General features: G+C 39.8%; 5 non-coding genes across 5 annotated transcripts; all 5 read left to right on the forward strand.

Moving 5' to 3' along the window:
• The first annotated feature begins 2038 nt into the window (after positions 1-2038).
• Positions 2039-2110, forward strand: trnaq-uug (transfer RNA glutamine (anticodon UUG)). The gene has a single exon. It is a non-coding gene; the product is annotated as a tRNA-Gln (tRNA).
• A 177-nt stretch (positions 2111-2287) lies between these two features.
• trnaq-cug (transfer RNA glutamine (anticodon CUG)) lies at positions 2288-2359 on the forward strand. Its single transcript has one exon. It is a non-coding gene; the product is annotated as a tRNA-Gln (tRNA).
• Positions 2360-4484: 2125 nt separating this feature from the next.
• Positions 4485-4556, forward strand: trnaq-cug (transfer RNA glutamine (anticodon CUG)). Its single transcript has one exon. It is a non-coding gene; the product is annotated as a tRNA-Gln (tRNA).
• A 2106-nt stretch (positions 4557-6662) lies between these two features.
• On the forward strand, positions 6663-6734 carry trnaq-cug (transfer RNA glutamine (anticodon CUG)). The gene has a single exon. It is a non-coding gene; the product is annotated as a tRNA-Gln (tRNA).
• Positions 6735-9073: 2339 nt separating this feature from the next.
• Positions 9074-9145, forward strand: trnaq-cug (transfer RNA glutamine (anticodon CUG)). The gene has a single exon. It is a non-coding gene; the product is annotated as a tRNA-Gln (tRNA).
• Positions 9146-10490: the final 1345 nt, after the last annotated feature.

Consider the following 10490-nt stretch of genomic DNA (forward strand, 5'->3'; position numbering starts at 1 on the left):
TGACCCAAATAGACACATTAAATCAGAGGTTCTATTGTGTAAAGGTTGCCGCACACTGGATGCTGACTCCAGTGAACTGAGATCAAATCTTGGTGGAATCTGATCTTCTCAACAACCTTTGAAATAGAAAGAATTTGCAACATATGTATGATTACCATTAAGCTCACTACATGACACTAAACCAACCTTATTTCTCAAAACTGGAATGTGGATGCCTCCTTGATTTAAACTGTTCCCCAATACCCGATAATAGTTCCCTTTATCAGGCTGTGAGGTGAGGAGGTTCCATGGTATAATGGTTAGCACTCTGGACTTGGTTAGCACTCTGGTTTACCCTTTGATTGCGTGAAAAGAACAAGTGTATCCAGTTATGCACTTGTAGATGTCTCTATAACAATATTTTCACAGCTTACTTGAGAGAAAAGCCCCAATAGCCCCAATACCCAGATTAACAACCAAGTAGATGTTTGTTTAATCCCTCAGTCATCCATAGCAAAAGACGAAGATTAAATCTTTCAATTGGACAAGTTATTGTAGGAGTGAAGACATTTCACTGCTCATCCAAGCCAAAGTGAAGGAGGAGCAACACGTGGAGGAAGCCCTCTCTGCTTGTGCCTATCCAAAATGGGCCTTCAATAGATCCAATAGAGCTAAACAGGACCATAGGGAATCTGAACCTAGAAGGAAAGGTGTAACTATTCCTTACATAGCTGGTGTGTCTGAAAAACTTCAGAGAATTTTCAAACAGTATGAGATTCCTGTCTTTTCTGTCTTTTTCAAACCTACAAACACAAAGTAATGTAGTCTACTCCATTCAGTGTAATGAAGAGTGCAGTGAGTAGTACACTGGAGAAACTAAGCAAACACTTCATAAGAGAATGTACCAACACCAGCGCAAAAGCTCCTCTGGACCCCAGCTCGCTGTACATCTCCATGTCAAAGCCTCTAACCACTCCTTTGAAAACAGTGAGGTACAATATTAGCCAGAGAAAAAAAATGGTTTGAGAGGGGACTTAAACACTTAACGTTCCAACGGCCCGCGGGCGGCCTGTAGCCTTTACGTTACAACTTTACAGCAATGTATGTGTATTTCTGTGTCACCCACACAAACAATCTACACATCAAATGAAAACTACGGCATTCATCTTTCTGAATATGTAAACCATTTACACCTCGAATCACCACAGTGCTGACAGGAAAGCCATTTTTACAGAGAAGGCAGAAATGTGGATTTGGACTTCACTTACCATTGAGCGCTCTGGTTCTGTCAAACATCAACATATTCACACAAAGTTGGTCTCATTCGTTCTTACCACATAGCGACTGCACCATAGTATTGCCTCACTGCTAATTGATCACGTAGTTGCTACATACACCTTCATTTAAAGCAAAAAATGTAAGCAAGGATGAGAAAAAAAAAAATATTTTTTTATGTGTGTTCCAAAGTGAATAAATGCTTAGCAGACATAATTACAATGATTCTGACACTTGTGGGTAAAATTATACGGCGTTACCTTTACAAAGACCCCAAACTTGTGTATATACTACAGAGGGTTTGATAATGGTCATCATTTTAATTTGGAGAGGTCAGAACAAAGACAATTTCACCAAAATGACCCAGAAATCTAAGAGGTTAATTTAAACTACCCCCTCTATACCTACAAAGTTCACTTTATCAGGCCATGAGGTAAGAACGGAATACGATGGGTATTTCGTTCTTCCCACTGAGGATCTGTGGTGTAATGGTTAACACTCTGCACGTTGAAGCACGTGATCAGTGTTCAGTATTTGTTGGAATTGGTTCAAACAGGGAAGTGGTGAAATCTGTCCCCACTGTAATTCTGTGTTTTTATTGTTTGCACTCTGGACTCCAGATATGAATTTCTTGAAGTCGCAAAATCAATCACCAAAGTATTGAGACTTTCTCTCTTTTTCTGGACTTTGGCACAGTAGTGATAACCCAAGTTTAGCAGCCCCTTTGATTTTAACTTTTCTCCAATACCTACATAGTTCCCTTTATCAGGCTGTGAGGTGAGGAGGTTCCATGGTGTAATGGTCAGCACTCTGGACTTTGAATCCAGTGATCCGAGTTCAAGTCTCGGTGGAACCTGAGTAAAGTTTACCCTTAGATTGTGTGAAAACAACAAGTGTATCCAGTTATGCACTTCTGGATGTCACTAAAACATATTATATTAATATTTTCACTGCCTACTTGTCCAGTTGAGTTTTCAACGTCTTCTTTTGTTACGAACCAAGTAGGTGACCCCAAGCGGCACCATAATGCAGGGGTTCCATGGTGTAATGGTTAGCACTCTGGACTCTGAATCCAGTGATCCGAGTTCAAATCTCGGTGGAACCTGACTGCAGCTTATCATTTTCATTGTGTGAGAAGAAAAAGTGCATCCAGTTATGCACTTGTTGAAGTTACAATATATATAAATTAATTAGATGAATGAAGTTATAAATTTGGTTGAGTACCAATTACATAGTATTACTCAATGTTAAATTAGGGAACATGAGCTGGGTTTAGACCATCGTGCGACTGGTTACTGTTACCCAACTGATGATGCGTTATTGGAATAGTAATGACACATTAAACCAGAGGTTCTATTTTGTAAATGTGGTCGCACACTGGACGCTGACGCCAATGAACTGAGATCAAATCTTGGTGATCTTCTCAACAGCTTTTGAAATAGAAAAAATTTGCAACATATGTATGATTACCATTAAGCTCTCTACATGACACTAAACCAACCTTATTTCTCAAAACTGGAATGTGGATGCCTCCTTGATTTAAACTGTTCCCCAATACCCGATAATAGTTCCCTTTATCAGGCTGTGAGGTGAGGAGGTTCCATGGTATAATGGTTAGCACTCTGGACTTGGTTAGCACTCTGGTTTACCCTTTGATTGCGTGAAAAGAACAAGTGTATCCAGTTATGCACTTGTAGATGTCTCTATAACAATATTTTCACAGCTTACTTGAGAGAAAAGCCCCAATAGCCCCAATACCCAGATTAACAACCAAGTAGATGTTTGTTTAATCCCTCAGTCATCCATAGCAAAAGACGAAGATTAAATCTTTCAATTGGACAAGTTATTGTAGGAGTGAAGACATTTCACTGCTCATCCAAGCCAAAGTGAAGGAGGAGCAACACGTGGAGGAAGCCCTCTCTGCTTGTGCCTATCCAAAATGGGCCTTCAATAGATCCAATAGAGCTAAACAGGACCATAGGGAATCTGAACCTAGAAGGAAAGGTGTAACTATTCCTTACATAGCTGGTGTGTCTGAAAAACTTCAGAGAATTTTCAAACAGTATGAGATTCCTGTCTTTTCTGTCTTTTTCAAACCTACAAACACAAAGTAATGTAGTCTACTCCATTCAGTGTAATGAAGAGTGCAGTGAGTAGTACACTGGAGAAACTAAGCAAACACTTCATAAGAGAATGTACCAACACCAGCGCAAAAGCTCCTCTGGACCCCAGCTCGCTGTACATCTCCATGTCAAAGCCTCTAACCACTCCTTTGAAAACAGTGAGGTACAATATTAGCCAGAGAAAAAAAAAACGGTTTGAGAGGGGACTTAAGTAAGCTATTTTTGTTAGGAAAGATGGTCATTCCTTAAACAGGAATTGGGGCCTTAGACATCATCGATCCCCCATCTATAACTCTATCCTCAGACTCAAACAAAGAGAACAATAGCAGGGTAGTTAAAGGTCGAATAGGGTGGTTTCAGCTGAAACTTAAGACAATAGCTGTTTACAGTTTCAGTGTTGTTAGCCACTTCCTTCATATAGATATAAGGCAGTGTCCAACAGCAATCTGACCCGAAAAGCAACGCCTTCACTCCTACAATGATTTGTCCAGTTGACAGATTTCAACGTCATCTTTTGTTATGAACCAAGTAGGTGACCCCAAGGGGCACATTAGCACAGAGGCTCCAGTTTTATCGATATTGTCCTCAAATTTGAAATGTGAGTGGTCAACAATATTTTCAGTTGAGATACTGTATATTTTTATCCCCACTTACCTACTCCAGCTTTCTACACCTTCTTTTAAAGCAAAAAATGTAAGCAAGGATGAGAAAAAATATTTTTTAAGTGTATAAATGCTTAGCAGACATATTTACAATGATTCTGACACTTGTGGGTAAAATTATACGTCGTTACCTTTACAAAGACCCCCAACTTGTGTATATACTACACATGTGGTAAGAACGACATACTCATTGCCACTGAGGATCTGTGGTGTAATGATTAGCACTCTGCACTTTGAAGCCCGTGATCAGAGTTCAGTGTTTGGTGGAACTGGTGCAAACAGGGAAGACTTGAAGTAGTATTGAGACTTTCTCTCTTTTTCTGGACTTTGGTACAATAGTAATAACCCAAGTTTAGCCGACCCTTTGATTTTAACTGTTCTTCAATACCGACATAGTTCCCTTTATCAGGCCATGAGGTGAGGAAAATGTGTATGTTTCCACAGAGGTTCCATGGTGTAATGGTTAGCACTCTGGACTCTGAATCCAGTGATCCGAGTTCAAGTCTCGGTGGGACCTGACTGAACCTTACTCTTTGTTTGTGTGTAAAGAACCAGTGCATCTAGTTATCCGCTTGATGAAATCACAATATCAATCACATGAACATTGGGACTTCCTCTAGGTCTTTAATAGATGAATGAAGTTTTGGCAGCCTACTACTGTGAAAATGTGGCCTATTGCATTCAGAGTACTAATTATCCACCAAGTACGTGACCCAAATAGACACATTAAATCAGAGGTTCTATTGTGTAAAGGTTGCCGCACACTGGATGCTGACTCCAGTGAACTGAGATCAAATCTTGGTGGAATCTGATCTTCTCAACAACCTTTGAAATAGAAAGAATTTGCAACATATGTATGATTACCATTAAGCTCACTACATGACACTAAACCAACCTTATTTCTCAAAACTGGAATGTGGATGCCTCCTTGATTTAAACTGTTCCCCAATACCCGATAATAGTTCCCTTTATCAGGCTGTGAGGTGAGGAGGTTCCATGGTATAATGGTTAGCACTCTGGACTTGGTTAGCACTCTGGTTTACCCTTTGATTGCGTGAAAAGAACAAGTGTATCCAGTTATGCACTTGTAGATGTCTCTATAACAATATTTTCACAGCTTACTTGAGAGAAAAGCCCCAATAGCCCCAATACCCAGATTAACAACCAAGTAGATGTTTGTTTAATCCCTCAGTCATCCATAGCAAAAGACGAAGATTAAATCTTTCAATTGGACAAGTTATTGTAAGAGTGAAGACATTTCACTGCTCATCCAAGCCAAAGTGAAGGAGGAGCAACACGTGGAGGAAGCCCTCTCTGCTTGTGCCTATCCAAAATGGGCCTTCAATAGATCCAATAGAGCTAAACAGGACCATAGGGAATCTGAACCTAGAAGGAAAGGTGTAACTATTCCTTACATAGCTGGTGTGTCTGAAAAACTTCAGAGAATTTTCAAACAGTATGAGATTCCTGTCTTTTCTGTCTTTTTCAAACCTACAAACACAAAGTAATGTAGTCTACTCCATTCAGTGTAATGAAGAGTGCAGTGAGTAGTACACTGGAGAAACTAAGCAAACACTTCATAAGAGAATGTACCAACACCAGCGCAAAAGCTCCTCTGGACCCCAGCTCGCTGTACATCTCCATGTCAAAGCCTCTAACCACTCCTTTGAAAACAGTGAGGTACAATATTAGCCAGAGAAAAAAAAACGGTTTGAGAGGGGACTTAAGTAAGCTATTTTTGTTAGGAAAGATGGTCATTCCTTAAACAGGAATTGGGGCCTTAGACATCATCGATCCCCCATCTATAACTCTATCCTCAGACTCAAACAAAGAGAACAATAGCAGGGTCGTTAAAGGTTGAATAGGGTGGTTTCAGCTGAAACTTAAGACAATAGCTGTTTACAGTTTCAGTGTTGTTAGCCACTTCCTTCATATAGATATAAGGCAGTGTCCAACAGCAATCTGACCCGAAAAGCAACGCCTTCACTCCTACAATGATTTGTCCAGTTGACAGATTTCAACGTCATCTTTTGTTATGAACCAAGTAGGTGACCCCAAGGGGCACATTAGCACAGAGGCTCCAGTTTTATCGATATTGTCCTCAAAATTGAAATGTGAGTGGTCAACAATATTTTCAGTTGAGATACTGTATATTTTTATCCCCACTTACCTACTCCAGCTTTCTACACCTTCTTTTAAAGCAAAAAATGTAAGCAAGGATGAGAAAAAATATTTTTTAAGTGTATAAATGCTTAGCAGACATATTTACAATGATTCTGACACTTGTGGGTAAAATTATACGTCGTTACCTTTACAAAGACCCCCAACTTGTGTATATACTACACATGTGGTAAGAACGACATACTCATTGCCACTGAGGATCTGTGGTGTAATGATTAGCACTCTGCACTTTGAAGCCCGTGATCAGAGTTCAGTGTTTGGTGGAACTGGTGCAAACAGGGAAGACTTGAAGTAGTATTGAGACTTTCTCTCTTTTTCTGGACTTTGGTACAATAGTAATAACCCAAGTTTAGCCGACCCTTTGATTTTAACTGTTCTTCAATACCGACATAGTTCCCTTTATCAGGCCATGAGGTGAGGAAAATGTGTATGTTTCCACAGAGGTTCCATGGTGTAATGGTTAGCACTCTGGACTCTGAATCCAGTGATCCGAGTTCAAGTCTCGGTGGGACCTGACTGAACCTTACTCTTTGTTTGTGTGTAAAGAACCAGTGCATCTAGTTATCCGCTTGATGAAATCACAATATCAATCACATGAACATTGGGACTTCCTCTAGGTCTTTAATAGATGAATGAAGTTTTGGCAGCCTACTACTGTGAAAATGTGGCCTATTGCATTCAGAGTACTAATTATCCACCAAGTACGTGACCCAAATAGACACATTAAATCAGAGGTTCTATTGTGTAAAGGTTGCCGCACACTGGATGCTGACTCCAGTGAACTGAGATCAAATCTTGGTGGAATCTGATCTTCTCAGCAACCTTTGAAATAGAAAGAATTTGCAACATATGTATGATTACCATTAAGCTCACTACATGACACTAAACCAACCTTATTTCTCAAAACTGGAATGTGGATGCCTCCTTGATTTAAACTGTTCCCCAATACCCGATAATAGTTCCCTTTATCAGGCTGTGAGGTGAGGAGGTTCCATGGTATAATGGTTAGCACTCTGGACTTGGTTAGCACTCTGGTTTACCCTTTGATTGCGTGAAAAGAACAAGTGTATCCAGTTATGCACTTGTAGATGTCTCTATAACAATATTTTCACAGCTTACTTGAGAGAAAAGCCCCAATAGCCCCAATACCCAGATTAACAACCAAGTAGATGTTTGTTTAATCCCTCAGTCATCCATAGCAAAAGACGAAGATTAAATCTTTCAATTGGACAAGTTATTGTAGGAGTGAAGACATTTCACTGCTCATCCAAGCCAAAGTGAAGGAGGAGCAACTCGTGGAGGAAGCCCTCTCTGCTTGTGCCTATCCAAAATGGGCCTTCAATAGATCCAATAGAGCTAAACAGGACCATAGGGAATCTGAACCTAGAAGGAAAGGTGTAACTATTCCTTACATAGCTGGTGTGTCTGAAAAACTTCAGAGAATTTTCAAACAGTATGAGATTCCTGTCTTTTCTGTCTTTTTCAAACCTACAAACACAAAGTAATGTAGTCTACTCCATTCAGTGTAATGAAGAGTGCAGTGAGTAGTACACTGGAGAAACTAAGCAAACACTTCATAAGAGAATGTACCAACACCAGCGCAAAAGCTCCTCTGGACCCCAGCTCGCTGTACATCTCCATGTCAAAGCCTCTAACCACTCCTTTGAAAACAGTGAGGTACAATATTAGCCAGAGAAAAAAAATGGTTTGAGAGGGGACTTAAACACTTAACGTTCCAACGGCCCGCGGGCGGCCTGTAGCCTTTACGTTACAACTTTACAGCAATGTATGTGTATTTCTGTGTCACCCACACAAACAATCTACACATCAAATGAAAGCTACGGCATTCATCTTTCTGAATATGTAAACCATTTACACCTCGAATCACCACAGTGCTGACAGGAAAGCCATTTTTACAGAGAAGGCAGAAATGTGGATTTGGACTTCACTTACCATTGAGCGCTCTGGTTCTGTCAAACATCAACATATTCACACAAAGTTGGTCTCATTCATTCCGTAAAGGTCCAGAGAATATAATCCAGTCAAGAAATTATGTCCACAAAGGAAGTTAGATCCTCCATGTCCAATCTGCTGCAGGAAAGTGAAATCTGTCCCGTCACTTCTCTGCATTTCTTTTGTCGATTTCAGGCATTATAAACTTCTGACAGTGCCAACTTTATTCCTCAGTGCAAAACAAACTTGTTAGCTTGTGATTGACACCAACGTTGGCCAATAAGGTGGGGGCTGTGGGTTACTGGAGCCACGGACAGTGAATGAGAGCTACAGATGACTGGAAGAGTACGCCCCACTCTCCCCCTTGTAGAATCAAGCTGTTACATTACACACTTTTAGTGATGTTTTCCTCTTAAAGCCCATGAACTGCGAAACACGCTGATGCGTGACATGCAGTGGTTTACTGTAAACAGATGGAGTTTTCTGCGCGTGTAAAAAGACGAGAGCAATTCAAAGGCAATTTCACCAAAATAACCCGGAATGCTAAGGGGTTTTAAGTAAGCTATTTTTGTTTGGAAAGATGGTCATTCCTTAAACAGGAATTGGGGCCTTAGACATCATCGATCCCCCATCTATAACTCTATCCTCAGACCCAAACAAAGAGAACAATAGCAGGGTAGTTAAAGGTTGAATAGGGTGGTTTCAGCTGAAACTTAAGACAATAGCTGTTTACAGTTTCAGTGTAGTTAGCCACTTCCTTCATATAGATATAAGGCAGTGTCCACCAGCAATCTGACCCGAAAAGCAACGTCTTCACTCCTACGATTTGTCCAGTTGACAGATTTCGTCATCTTTTGTTATGAACCAACTAGGTGACCCCAAGGGGCATGTTAACACAGAGGTTCCATGGTGTAATGGTTAGCACTCTGGACTCTGAATCCAGTGATCTGAGTTCTAATCTCGGTGGAACCTGACTGCAGCTCAACATTTTCATTGTGTGAGAAGAAAAAGTGCATCCAGTTAGGCACTTGTTGAAGTCACAATATATATAAATAAATTAAATAGATGAATGAAGTTGTAATTTTGTCTGAGTACCAATTACATAGTTTTACTCAATGTTAAATTGGGGAACGTGATCTGGCTTTAGACCATCATGAGACTGGTTACTGTTACCCAACTGATGATGTGTTATTGGAATAGTAATGCTGCAAAATACCCCATCAAAGATAGTATTACTCTATGTTAACCTGTTATAGATATGTTATAGATCTGACAGCCCTACATTACAAAATTACAGCAATGTACATATACTTCTGTATCACCCACACAAACAATCTACACATCAAATGAAAGCTACACCTCCCGTCTTTTTGAATATGCAAGCCATTTTCACCTGCAATCACCACAGTACTGACAGGAAAGCCATTTTTACAGAAAAGCAAAAAACAAAAATGGATTTGGATTTCACTTACCTTTGAGGGCTCTGGTTCTGTCAAACATCAACATATTCCTAGAAAGTTGGCATCATTCTTTCTAGAGAATATAATCCACTCAAGAACTTATGTCCACAAAATAAATTAGAGCCTCCATGTTGAATCTGTTGCAGGAAAGTATTCCATTAGTATTTTTTTTTGCATTTCTTTTGTAAATTTTAGGAATAATTAAAACTGCAAGCAGTGATAAAGCCATCGCCACCCATTGCGACCGCAGGGTACACGCCACCGCGAAGATCCTGCCTTTCGTTCTCGCTTACATCGCCCCTCCCCCCCAAAATCAGCGTCTCAGTAATACTACTCCATTCATTCCAATGAGACCATTTATCACATTGTCACGCCTGAATGGTTGAAAATAGAGGTGTGTCTTCGATGACTTTTTTGATCAATATAATGAGAGGAATAGTTGTACCAAATTACAATGTTTAGTCTATGACAAAGTAATAATTTTTCATCCTAGTTAACCAAAACCCAAATATTTCAATGAGAAATGCCATGCCATGAAAATAGAGTTATATTCTCATTGGCTTTTTTGTTCAGTATGTGAAAAAGTATGTTCATGCCAAATTTCAAATGTTTGTGACAAAGTAATTTTTTAGCATACTATTAAAAGGTTCAAGGGGGCGCTGTGGAGCATTGCAATGTTTGACATATGTAAATTGCATATCTGTGCACTCAGATCAAGATTTTGAACAAAACTTATATTAATGCAGGGAAATAGTATACTGCATGTTTGAGTTACGGGCCATTTAAAATTTCAAAAAACGTCTTTTTTCTTTGAAGGCTGGCCACACCCACATTTTATAACTTAAAAAAATCCAAAA

Source organism: Periophthalmus magnuspinnatus, chromosome 7 (genome assembly GCF_009829125.3).
Source record: "Periophthalmus magnuspinnatus isolate fPerMag1 chromosome 7, fPerMag1.2.pri, whole genome shotgun sequence".
Lineage (NCBI taxonomy): Eukaryota > Metazoa > Chordata > Actinopteri > Gobiiformes > Gobiidae > Periophthalmus > Periophthalmus magnuspinnatus.